This window comes from Triturus cristatus, chromosome 2_2 (genome assembly GCF_964204655.1).
Source record: "Triturus cristatus chromosome 2_2, aTriCri1.1, whole genome shotgun sequence".
Lineage (NCBI taxonomy): Eukaryota > Metazoa > Chordata > Amphibia > Caudata > Salamandridae > Triturus > Triturus cristatus.
The window spans coordinates 734,495,352-734,509,735 of NC_140582.1; positions in this window are offsets into that span (position 1 = coordinate 734,495,352).

The window sequence follows — 14,384 nt, forward strand, 5'->3', positions numbered from 1 at the left end:
CAATTTTAAATCACACTTTCTTCACATATTGTCACTAGCACTGCAACCATCACCCTGCAAATAGTTACTATGCTCTTTCTGAGATTAAAAGTATTTGTTGCTACTTATTCTCAGTGTACTTGTTGAAACACAACCCTCAATTTCATATGGGAGTGTGGTTTACTAAGAGTTCCCAGATGATGAAGCAAGCCACTTTGGTGGGTGATGGGATCTCATCTCTTTTACATTGAGACTCTACTTAACATCCAGTTCACTTAGTTGTTGTTTTTGGTCATATATAATTGCAGACCTACAGTTTTTTCTTGTATTGTTTATCGGTTAACGGTTCCCCATCACAAATGTGTATTGGGCCCAGACATGAACAATAGGACCTGGGTGTACCTGGGTGTACCTGGGTGTACCTGGGTGTACCTGGGTGAGGGTCTTTGTCAAAGATTGACTGCCCGTGATGACCTTTAATTCTCCTGTTGCTAACAAGCACTGACCTCCTGGAACAGCAGTGCGAGAACTGCACTTTATGGTACAGCAACAACAACCCGTCTCATACTCAAACACAATGCTGCAGCAAAGACTGGCTCTTCGCCCTACAGCGATGACTGTCCTTGATGCTCGATCTGCTCTTCTTGTAAACGTCTCCGCCTCACGGCCTCCTCAAATGAGAACAGAACTGTTTGTGCAAGACTTAAGAAGGTAACTCTTCAGTTGGAATAACCTAGTCCCTGTATCGGACAGGGCTATTTAGAGGTTGGCCTCAACTTGTGACTTTTCGCAGGTCTAGTGCGACTAGATAACCACGAGTAGCAATGTATGCTTCTTTGTGCTATTTCCACTAACAATTTCAAAATCAGTATGTCCGGTTCTACTCACTGGATTTTTGTCATTCTGACTTCATTTTATTTGCTATCTATAGTTTTCGAAATTGGTTTGGGATTTTTTGTGTTTTCACTTTATTACGATTTGTGTGCTGCATAAATACTTTACACATTGTCTTTAATTTAAGACTGAGCTACCAGAGAGTTATGCTCAGGCTAATTTAGTGGCTTTTGTGGTTTACCCTACAAGGATTGCTGTTGTTGACTGAGTAGGGCTTCCTCCTTTCTCAACCATAGCCCAATTTCGTGCACCAGCCAATTATCAATACCTTGAATTATAAACATTTGCACTCAGATGGTCCTATTATAGCAACTATGTTATCTTAGTCCCTGCCACATAAAGACTATCCCTATGGGTTGGTGCTTTCCACTACTCCAGTCTTTGAATTCTTAATCTTGCTGCAAACCCACAGTACATCTTAAAAAGAACCACCTAGCGATTAATTGTATTTCTGATTCAGACCCCAGAAGACAGTAAGCTTTGTAAGGTAAGTATGGTGAGTATAACTGTGATTATCTCTCACACTTCTTTCTGAGTTTTTGCATGCTATGGAGCAGCTACAAGGTCCCCATGAGCAACATGGTCGAATATACTTTCTGATTTCATGTACCAGAAAAATATTTCATACCTCCTGAATCTACATGACAAAATCCTAGGCTACAACATAAATGAGTAATTGCTTACTGATTTTCCATGTAAGCAATATGGGGTCTAACAATTTGTAGAAAAGCACTGTGCATATACATTAACATACATGTGTGTCACTGATACAAAAGAAATATATATATATTACTGTTGGACCTGGTCCTGTCTGCAGGGTCACCTCTGAACGTTTAGCCTTCACACTCCTATTATGTTAATTTTGTTTTTGGGGGCTTTAGGACTATGTGCACTTTGTCACTGCTAACCAGTGCTAGAGGGCTTGAGCTCACTTCCTAAAACATGGCAAAAGTTTAAACTGACAATTCGACTTGGCAATATAACCCCTTTACCAAGCCTTAAATCCCCCTTTTGTTGCATATAAGCTATCCCTAAAGTAGGTCATAGGTAGACTACACGGCAGCATATAGGGCATGACATTTCTACTTTACCTGCTGCTCTAGTGACATTGGCCACTACACTGACAATAGTGAATGTCAGCTGCCGCCATCAGGTGTACAAGACTGATTTGAGGCTCCTTTTCTTCCACCTTTAGCAATTGCCTTGCTGCAATTTTACGATGGAGAGCCACTGTGTTAGTAGCTTCTGGATTTTTGGCTCTAAAAAGGAAAAAAAGCTATTAAATAACACATAAAGTAAGCACCTATTGGTTCAGTAGCACACTTACCCTTAATTTCCATGCTCTCTCCCTTCACATATAATGCCACCAATTTATTTCTTCACAGGTTATAGTTGTGTTCATTATTGTTTCTGGGTTAGATTTGGTAGTTCAACCTAGCAGGGAAAATTAGTAAGTAGGGAATGGTGTAAGAAAGGGTGGTTTTTCTGGGTAATGTTGGAGTAAGGGTTATAGTTTAGGTAAGTGTAATAGCAGCACTAAATCAGTGATAAATTAAGGGGGATTAGGTTAGATTTTGGTTGGATTACAGTTAGAGTAATAGAATGCATTTGGGATTGTGCAAAAGAGAGTGTAAGAAGAACGTGTTTTAAAACGTTGACTACCGTAAAATGGCAAAGCCACATGATGATGTAAGAGGAAAAGTTTAGGGTTGGAGTCAAAGAGGGAAAAACAGGATTTAGGTTACAGATTAACATTTGCCTATTAACATTTCAGAAAAGTGTTATTATTTCTGGGTTAGATTTGGTAGTTTAACTTTCAGGGGAACATTAGTAAGTAAGGAATAGTGTAAGGAAGGGTGAATATTCTGGGTATTGTTGGAGTTAGGATTATAGTTTAGGTAAGTGTAATAGCAGGGCTAAATCAGTGAAAGATGAAGGGGTATTAGTTTAGATTTTGGTTGGATTACGGTTAGAGTAAAATAATGTGTTTGGGATTGTGTAAAAGAGAGTGTAGAAAGAAAATGTTTAAAAACTTTGACTACCATAAAATGGCAAAGCCACCCGATGATGTAAGAGGAAAATTTAGGGTTGGAGTCAAAGAGGAAAAATCAGGATTTAGGTTGCAGATTAGCATTTGCCTATTAACTATTCAGAAAAGTATTGGTAATGCAGCTTTATTACCTCTGCATGTTATAATTTCCTCAGATATAAATGTTTGGTATGAAGTTTATCGCTCTAGTTTTTTATTGACATATATATTACATACAATTGATCCATCCATATGCTTTGGATACATAAAGGAAGAGGAGGTACCATACTAACTGTCTGATATGACTCAATTTACTTTGCAATTCCCAGTCCAACAATTTGAGCTAGCTCACTATACCACGCAAGAGGACAATCCCAAGAGTAGTGGTAATGCATCCAATTACTCGCTTCAACTGACACCAGTACACTACCCATATAGGTCATTCTCTTGCAACCAGATACGCCAATACAGTGTAAAGTACATGCGGGGTATCCTTCGCTCTACTACTTTCAATTAATTATCTTTGCTAAGATACCTATACCGAATGCACCATCCCCGCCAATTATCACCATTACAAAACAATGGTCACCGAGGCCACCCTGCAAAAACAGTTTCAACCATGAAAGTTACTCCCATGGTGAGCACACTAACAGTCTGGTTATATTCTTTGACAGAAGTATGAAACACTTTATAAAAGTAAAAACGTAAATTCAGTACTATTCTGCTCTCTCACTCTAATAACACCTGGAAAGAAGTTATTCTGTAATGAACACTTTAAAACAGCAGAAGAACGAACATAATTATGTACTTTGAACCTGAAGTCCCTCAGAGGACAGTAGACTGTAGAGAATTGTTTGATTTTCCCTGCTGTATTTCAAGCTTCCCCTTGCAGCTCTGAATGTCAGTGTGAACCCTCCCCCAATCCCACAGGGACCTCTTTGAAGCTTCTTGTGCAAGATTTCAGCTTTGGTAAAACATTGGCAAACACTTTGTGAAGCTACAAAGCATTTGTTTTAGCAGCTTCACGAACTAGTAACAATGGCTGTGGTATGCTTTAAAAAGGTAATTCTTCAAAAGTGTAATCATAATTTTGATTAAAAAATACGAAAACATAGTAGAACAAATATGAATGACCATAGAAGTGAGGAGTAAGTTGATGTTATGATTTATGACTAACCAGTGTATCCTTTGAGCTTGAAATTTTGCAGGACTCTGCCCTTTGAGAGACAGTCTCAGTAAGTGTGTGTGTGCATGTGTGTGCATGTGTGTTAGCGCGCACGCGTGTGTGTGTGTGTATTTCATGACTGAGTAGGAATCACTCATGGTATGGACCTCAACATGGTGTCATTGGTGTATGATTTTAATAATCTTTTCTTTGACAGCATTTGTCTGACAATAGTATAGCTAGTCAATCAAATGTCAGGATTACCTCTAAAACACCAGTTTATAATACAAGGGATGCTACAATCCCTGTATAGAAGTCTGCCTCCAATGTCCTTATTACAGGCTAGTTGTGACACACCAAGTCGCCTGTAATAAAGAAATGATGTCGCCGCTCAACTCTAATAAGTTATCACAGTTAAATTCGGACGTCACAATGCCTGCTGCCGGCGCCAGCAGCCAAGGTGAAAGGTAGGTGACAGAGCATAATTATGTAGTAAAAACACAAATTAAATGTGTCTTTTGCTTCTTCAGCTCTGTTTTTCAACATGATCAGTGATAAGCAGAAAGAAGATAGTTATGGCGACATGTTTTGGGGGAATTATATGAAAGCCAGAATCTCTATGAATGTATTTACAGCCTGAGATGCCAACTGTTTTTAAAGCTGAAACTGATTGTAATAGCTTTTTGCAACATATATCCAAATGCTGTTTGGTGTGTTTAATTTTGCACTTCAGAAATTACCTAAAATTCTTCATGTTTGCAAACATGTCATCTCTTTAATACGATAAATAGCGACATCAAGCATGTAAATAGTTTGTGGAAAGGGTGCTGGTGTGACCATTTATTAAAAGGAGTAATGTACTCACCACCCTACATTATAAGGATATTTCAAGTCAACTCAGAGTTCCATTACCTTATAAGCAAACTCAGACTTCGACCTTGTTCCTCTAGAGGGTCACTGAAGTCCATGGTAACTTCCAATATCCTTATAATACACAACAAGGGGTACGTTAACCCATGCCCATCAATCTTGCAACAGAATGGGAGACAGAGATTCATCACGCAATTAACATTGGATAATTCTTCATACATCTAATAATAACCCAGCACTCCTGCAACTGTCATATATCTGACTTACTACACAGATGCAATCTGCAAAAATAAAAAAGTCACATGTACATTTGTAGAGTACACATTCCCACAGAGAAGTCCCTGACTCTTGGGATTGATGAGATGAAAAGGATGTTTATTGATACCCATCTTAATTGTACTCATTTTATCAAGCTTTTCGATTAAATATTGATAAAAGACTGAGTGGACCCACCTGGATATGGATCTATGACTACCAGACCTACCACATTTACTCCAATTTTAAGAAAGCAAGTTAATTGGAGGAGGGTCTACTAACATTAGTTACTCTATGTGTATGTTAACTAAAGTGTAAAATGACCCCTCCCTGCCTGTCAACATATACACACGTATTATGAATGTCTCGCGATCCCACAGGTACTTGTCTAAGGTGCCCTCCCACACCATCCCTACGCCCTTCTCTAGGGCTGGACCCTGATTGTCTCCACATAGTCTCAAGAGCATGTTTTATTTCTCCTATTCTTTTTATTATACTGCTCTGATCGCAATGCTGGTGTCTAATATTGATACATTGATGATGACCACAGAGATAAAGCCGATAGCATATCAATTCATGCATATATTATTCAAGTGTCGCAGGCCGCGGCAGATCTCTGCCTGCTTCGCTATTTGTAGCAGTTTTCTTGTCATTTGAATAAAATCTTTTAAACAGTAAAGTGTTAAGTAAAGTAAGTGTAAATGTACGTTAAGTGGCAATTTTTTTTATTTACCAGACTTTGATTGTGTCCACAAAGGTTCATAGCCTGGTCCTTCACAAAGCTGGGCAAACATTTGTGTCTTCCTCCCACAACAAATTATATACACCGTCCCCAACGCATATCTCAGTGACCTGTACATGAGACCCCTGGGGATTGTTTGCACCACTCATGACACCAAGGGGATCCTGGAGGAGAATCCTGACATCTTTAATCAATAGAGTGCAGCCAGCAACATCATTTCCATTCCGCTAACACCTGTCATAATGCCTCCAGTAGCAGGGGAATTACTAGGCTCATCAGAGAGGACACACACAGGGAGACCATGATTGCAACAGGACATCACTGATGAGTAGCATCCTAGTTGAAATAAAACGCTGACATAAACAGGCATGCACATTTCTGCTGACTGACTTTTTTTTTACTTTGCTTCACAAATGTGCTAAGCTGGCAAACAATATGTAAAGTTACAATGGTATGCAACTCGAAAGAATCCCAGGTCCCACAACCAGCATAGTGAATGTGGGAAGCAGGCTTGGTATATGGTGTACACATATGTAAGTCCATAAAGAAACCCAATATGCAATCTAAGGGACCTATTCTACATAAGGACCCATGAAGAGTTCCATCGGAAAAATGCAGAATATAAAGGACAAACGTCTCATGAAGAGTAGTTCTGGAAAACTCAGCCAAGTTCCCTACATTTTCATTAGCAACTGTTTAGAGTGGCGAGCTGTGCAGCAGGATTGATCACAAATTAATCAAGGAAATCATCTTAAGATATCTAAAAGGAAGTCCACTCTACAAGAAGAAGAGCCTCGGGCAAAAGAGTAATCCAACAGCAAGACTACCGGATGGGTAAAGGAAAGTAGAGGTGTGGTATTTAGCTAGCTAGGAACACTCATTATTATAACCTTTAATACGTTCATCAATTCTTCGATGAGACCTTCACTCGATGTCCAATCAAAACAGCTGGTAAGGTGATGCTGTCAGTCATACGATGCATCCGCTTCCGATTCCCACAGTCTGCACTCTTGTTATCTGAATTGATACATTTTTCTAGCAAATTGTTACATGAGGAAATGTTGCCATGAGAACCCTCTTACCTAAGCTGAAGAAGCACTATGAGTTTCAGTGCAGAAACAAAGGCTAGTCAGCAAATATGAAAACATATATCAAGTTAATTTGAAGCAACATTTATTAGTCTATACCACCATTTGTTCTTTACAGTTTCAGTAAGTCTATTATTCATAGTGGAAATTATCTAATATGGGGTGAGAGGAAATAAATGAACGTAATTTTAAAGACAGCACATTTCTAGGAAGACATGAATGTTAGGCTGTTGCACAAAATACTTTACTATGAGCAAAGGTCAAAAAAAAGTTATGGGCTTTTGGGTACATGCATTAAGTTAATTACCAGTCGCAAATGGGCCGATTCGCAAATTCGGCCCTTTTGAGACCAGTAATTAGCCTTTTGGGATGCATCAAGCCCTAAGCCATTAGCAAGATAGGTAATCACAAAATTTGCGATTACCTATTTTGCAAATGCAGTTAGGGAATCACAATCTGCGACTTCCTAAATGCAATGCAAGAAGCATTCTCAGAATACGACTTTGCATTAATGAATCGCAAATTACCATCAACTTCAAGTTGACGGTAATTTGAAATTCCTTGGAAAAATACACAAAATTAAATTTTGTATGCCATATGGTGCACGCACATGCCAGTGGGGCAAGTGTGTGCACCACATGTGCACACTTGCCAATTTTGGGGTGCATCAGGGTGGCCTCTTGGCCCCCTAGCACCCTTAAAATTGCATGCGTGATTTGTGATGACCTTTTCCGTGATCACAAATTGTGAATGGTTTCCTATTCATTCCTGTGGGCCTCCAGGCCTATAGGAATGAATGGGAAAGCATTTGCAATTCACTAATAGGGAATGTGTAGGAATAGCAATTTATTTTGTGATTCTTACATGCATAGGAATTGTGATTCCTAAATAGCGATTCCTTAATAATCGCTATTAAGGAATCGCAATTGCTTATGTTGATGCATTTGCCCCTTAGTCACTACACAGGGTAAAGTATAGTTGCTTGGTACAAATGATGGAAAAACACGCAAATATAAGTGAAGCATTTCTAATAACATATTTTGTGTCTACATTTCTCATGCAACAATATTGCTTTTGGTCTTATTTATTTGTTCCACTCAAAAGTATTCACACATTTTGTGAGTCATTTCCAAAAAATGCTCTTCATTTGTATTTAAACATGTTCTAACTTACAATTCTAATGTGCTAAAAGGTGCTGATTTCTAAATATGTAGTCATTTCTCTCAAACTCCCCCTTTTTGATGATGTATATCATACAATAGTTGTTAGTTTCACCTTCACAACCAAATCTAAAATGTAGTTTCATCCTTCAATGTATCCCATTTCTTTCTCTTTATCCCCCGGTGTCTTTTAATGTCTTCATGTAATCGTCATTCAGTATTCATACTAAACCCATGTGTTTTCCAAAACATTTTTGTTGGTAAGCATCATGTCTCTTATGCAATATATATCTATAGGACATATAGGAGTATCAAGCATAATCCGACAATTAGTATGGGCATTAATATACATCGTATTATCACCTTTCCTGCTGTTGAGTACCAGTTGCCAATTGTATTTAAACCTTTCCTGAAATTTTCATACAAACTTCATGTTTCAAATTATTGTAATTCGGGAATCAACTTTGATATATTTCCTGCAAACTTCTCTAGTTTCCTACCCTCTTCTGGGATATATAAACAGCAGTGAGTTAACTTCAGCATGTGACAGACCACCCCCGTCTTGGCCAGAAGGAGGTTAAGTGCCAGACAGTCTTGCAAAACCATGGACCGTATAGAGATTAGTTCTGTATTAATAGGCAATAAAGCTCCAGATGTACAGATTGCCATTTTATCCACAGCTGTGGCTAGTTTTTGGATCTTTTCACCATTTAATATTATCCCCACTGGTGGTATTACTGCCCCAAATATATCTCCTGTTAATGAAGCTTCATTCCCTGCATTTCGCTTATGTATATGTGGTGGTGTTAGACTTAATGCTTCTATACTATTGATGTGATACATTTTCAGGATTAATGTACGTCGATAGCATGTTCTTTCCCAGAAAACAGGTAATGTAGTATGCCCAGGGAATGAAGATCTCAGCTCCCTGTAAAATTTGCAGAGTTCCCCCTAAGAAATCAAAGTGTGGTCACAAATGCTAATTCCTACATGTCTTGCTCACCTATGTGTTCATCTCTTATAAAAACAAACCTTTCCTTTAAGTTGGGCGTCCAATCTAAGTTTAGTATATGTCACTATCTTCCTAAATTAATTTTCCTCCTTTATCCATACATTCTCTAATACATATTCTTTGTGATCAGCAATTTTTTTCATACTCATGTATCTTTGTTCTAGAGTCATACTGCATGCCTTTTCTTTGAGATGCATCAGACAAGTTACATTTCTCCTGTAAGATTCTACAGTGTTAACTGGTAAATGGGAGAAGAGATAATACCAAGCTGTGTCCATTGTTTTTTCTCAGAGGTGATTTTGATAGCACTAAGTCATAATTGTAGTATAAATATTCAAAATGTTCTCGTCTATATACTAATGAAAGCAAAATGCTACATGGGATTGCATAAGATAAGGGTAGGTGATAATAGGTGACTTCCTTCGAAACTGAAGATGGCAAGTGTGTACAACATCTAAAGCAGTCATATATTTTTGCACTAACCTAGAACAGACATTAGTAGAATAATCTTCTCCTTTAAAATTCCTGAAGTGTTTAGTAAAGACGTCTCTAAAAGTTTGTGGATAAATATTAGTAATGTTAACTCTATGGGTGTTCAGTTGTCAAATAAAACCCTATTAGTACTATGGATATCATGATAACTGTCACTATGAAACCCACACACCTAATATATTTACAATGCCTTTTAATGTAACACATTGTTTTGAGTCAGTAATGTGTTTTTTTTCTTCTTCTTTATTTTTCTCTTCTGGGCAAATCCCTATCAGACAATCCTTAACCCTACTCTGTGTTCTTCTAATATGTTATCCCTAATCTTCGGTAACTTTCTTCTCAGACAAAGGGTAGTCTTCTCTAAAACAAGCAATTAAAATGACAACCATCTGATAGACACAGTTCAATGTTGAACTTGTTTTGTTGGACTTCTTCCTGTATTTTTGTTAAACTTTCCAAATTGTAGTCTTGATTCTCTTTGCAGGGATATTCTAGCAATTCGGGATTCCCCTTGCAAATGTCTTCCAAAGTTACATTCAATGCTGAGTTCATGTAGTAGGACTATTCAGGAGCTGAAAATGTTCTGCAAGGAATTCAAGTTCTCTTAGATCTTCTCACCATCTTATGTTGTTGATCAAGTGAATTGCCATCCTCTGTTTCGCTTTCTTCAGGTACTGTTTCTAGAATGCAGGCAATCAATTAACTCCTTTTTAATTCCCTTTTACTTGAATTTCTTGGCCATTCAGCTTGTCAACACTGTCTCTAAGTTTCAGAGCTTGTTTCATCAGCAGCATTTTCTTTCCCTCCGAATTCTTTTTCCGACTCTCTAATTTCTCTACTGGAGGCTTCAATACTACTTTGTTATATATGAGAAACTTGTACTTGTCTTTCGTCTACACCCCATACTTCTTTCTGCACTTCTGCTTGCTCTTCTGCTTGTTCTCCTGCCTGCTCTCTTGCAGGTGTCACAGGTCAGTCTGGTCTCTCCACTGGTGGTGCAATCACTAATGCTCTTCTTTCAGGATCATAGACCAACAATCCTTCTTTTGGACTGCTCACTCTCCATGTGTGTGAGGCCTGAATCCAATTTGGACCTACCGCACATTTGACAGCAGTGTTGGTCGTAAGCAGAATTTGGTAGGAGCCTTTCCATTTCGGTTCAAGACAAGTCTTCCGCAAATGCTTCTTGATGATTATCCAGTCACTAGGATTGCTGCTCATGATGGGGATCTGATGTAGAAGTTGACACCTGGTGAGATACAGGATGAAACACATCAGTGAGAGATTTGCATTAGTCCATAATCATATCATCAGTGATGTTCAACAAGGCATTAGTTGGAACAGCAGGTAATCTCATGGTTCTCCCTATAAGGATTTCCTAAGGAGATAAGCCAGTATTTCTATTTGGCATACATTGGACACTCATCAGCAGCAAAGGCAATGTACGTGGCCATTTTAATGGTGTTGAACCACAAACGTTCACCAATCTAGACTTTCTTATTCCATTCATTTGCTCAACTATTCCTGATGCATCTGGTCTGTCTGTAGCTGCAATGTAATTTTGCTCAATCTGTAAAGCAGCACTTAGCATGTTCATCACTTCATTGTTAAAGTGTGTTCCTCTTTCTGAATCAAGAAGGACCAGCATTCCGAACATCAGAATGATTTTTCATAGTAACTGTTTGGCTACAGTGAGACTGTCATTTCTCCTTATTAGGTAGGCTTCCCCTCACCGGTAGACTACACAGATAATCACATGGATGAATCTTAACCTGTTTTAGACAGGCATCTCGATAAAATCCATTTATAACTTGTTAAAAGTACCACTTAATCTCACAAAGTGTGTACCTCTGACTGGTGTCTTTTTCCCTACATTCAGTTGTTGGCATGTGACATATCTCCTGCAATTTTCCTCAACAATTATTTAGAATCATGGATTAAAGCAACTTTGTCTGAAAAGCCTTACCATTGCATCTCCCCACAATTGTTTGTAACCATGATAATACCTGGCCATTGGAAACAACAAGCTGTCTGGCAACACTGGTCTCCCATCTTCAGACATCCAAATGTTGTTTACAATTTTGGTACAACTTGCCTTGGTCCACCCATTTTGTTCATTTTCCATTACAGTTTATTGTACTCCTTTTAATTCTTCCCAAGTGTCAGTTATTTCTATCATCATAGCAAAAGCGCATTCTTTATCAGTTATGTAGGCAAAACCATAGTTTACTGTAAAATCTCCATTGATTTTGCATGCTAGCAAGGCACAGCTCCCAGCTACTGAGTCAGTGTATCTATTGCCAAATGGCAACGTATCCACTGCCTGCTTGTTGTCCTGGACACTTCACAACTGCAATCTACTTAGGCAACTGTAATGCTTACAATAGGTTTCACAAATTGATACAGAGGTAGTGATGATTTTAACAGTCGCACATCAAGATCTAAACATTTCTCAGGTTAACAATGAATCCATAAATTGACGGTGCCCGTCGGGGTAATAAGGACATCCCACTACCAAAGATGTAGTAAGAACAGGGCCTTCAGGAGAAGAGCCTGCTACCAAACATGTTTAGATTATTTACAACTACCCCGGCACTCTAGCGTATAAGTTGCAATGTCAACCAGTATTCCAAAACAATGTATCTACACAACCATAAGTAACTTTACATATGATTGAAACTGTCCCCTGAAAGAGAGACCGAATGTGTCATAAGTAGCTTCCCTAAAGAAGCCAAAAAGAACATCAATGAACAAACATGAATTATGTAATTTATATTTGCACAGTTTAGTATAGTACTTGATCAGTATAAATTAATTCTTCAAACACTGTACATAATTCAGATACACAATTTGAATATTTAACTATCTCATTTGTAAAACACAATATACAGTGTGACCCAATATGGACATCAGGTCTGAGATTTTTTTTCCCTTGAGACAAGTTTTTGAGAGAAGACCAGAGGAAACAAACACCCCGAAGGGAAAAACACTCCAAAGTTGCCACCCTATCGGGGAAACGATCCAGGACAGCCGAACAATCTAAGACAGCCGACACGTGTTTCGTTACAATATGTAACTTTATCAAGGCTAAGATTCCAGATGAAGCGGATTGTAAATATCACATATTCCGATTAGTTGGCCGTCGCCCATTAGTCCACACCAAGTACTACGATATTCCTTAGCTATTTCATAAAAGGAGACTGATGAAATTGTATTCCAGTTCAAAAGTAGTTAGCACAATGTATATACCAGATAATAGAATTCGAGGCGCTGGAAGGACTATGATAGGTCCTTCTGAGCCGCAAGTGTGGGCAGCAATTCGGGCGTCAATGTGTAAGCTTCCAATAGGTTCTTCACATGTTGCCCATTTTTGATGGGCGATCTTGTAGAAGTAAAAAATCCCCTTTGCATCCATAATTGCCGAAAGTCGTGAACTACACTAAAGCCATATTTGCTATCTGTAAAGATGGTGACTTTCAATGGTGCAGATAAATTGCAGGCTTGGGTAAGAGAAATTAGTTCAGCAACTTGTGCAGAAAAGATAGATTGGAGCAAGGAGGCTTTAACCACATCATCCATAGTGCACGAGGCATATGCTGCTCTCAGTGTGCCATCATAACTTTTCAGACATGGATCATCAACAAATAGGACATGATCAGGCTGAATCAGTGGTTCATCCTTAATATATGGTCATGGCTTTGTGCATAGTTCAGTGACACTCAGGTAATCATGACCAACATCATCATCTTTGTCTTCTTGATCAATTACAGGCAAAAGAGTAGAAACATTTAATACATTGCAGTGCCTAATGGTGACATTATCTGGTGCAAATAGACTCTAGTCATATTTACTGAGTCTGTTATGCGTCAGTTGCAGTGTCTTTCTTCTGGTAAGCAACAACTTGACAGAATGAGGAACCATCACAATCAATGGGTGTCCCATCACTATGTTTTCATTTTTTTCCAGACTTACACTCACCGCGGCCACCGCCTTCAAGCAGCCGGGGAGTCCTGACGCTACAGAGCTAAGGGTTGTTGAAAAATAAGCCACAGGTCTTCGGTCTCCTCCATGCATCTGTGTTAACACTGAAAGTGCACACCCATCTCTTTCACTACAAAACAAGGTAAAATCCTTTGTCTAGTCTGGCATTCCAATAGCTGGGGCGTGACATTATTTTTCTTTCAGCTCCAGGAAGGCTTTGGTACATTTCCTATCCCAATGGGATGGGTCTGACACATCTTGATGTGTCAACCTCAGGAGAGGTTTTCTGTCAGGGAAACAATTGGTATCCATTGTCGACAGTAGCCAACCATTCCCAGAAACATTCTGAGTGCTCTCTGTGTTTGTGGTGGATTCATCTACAGGATGGCTTCCACAATCTCTGTTGACACCTTTCTAACTCCTTTCAAGATCAAGGGTCCCTGATAATAGTCTATAGTGCACAAGGCCTATGCTGCTCTCAGTGTGCCATCATAACTTTTCAGACATGGACCATCAACAAATAGGACATGATCAGGCTGAATCAGTGGTTCATCCTTAATGTCTGGTCGTGGCTTTGTGCATAGTTCAGTGACACTCAAGTAATCATGACCAAAATCATCATCTTTGTCTTCTTGATCAATTACAGGCAAAAGAGTAGAAACATTTAACACATTGCAGTGCCTAATGGTGACATTATCTGGCGCAGATAGACTCTAG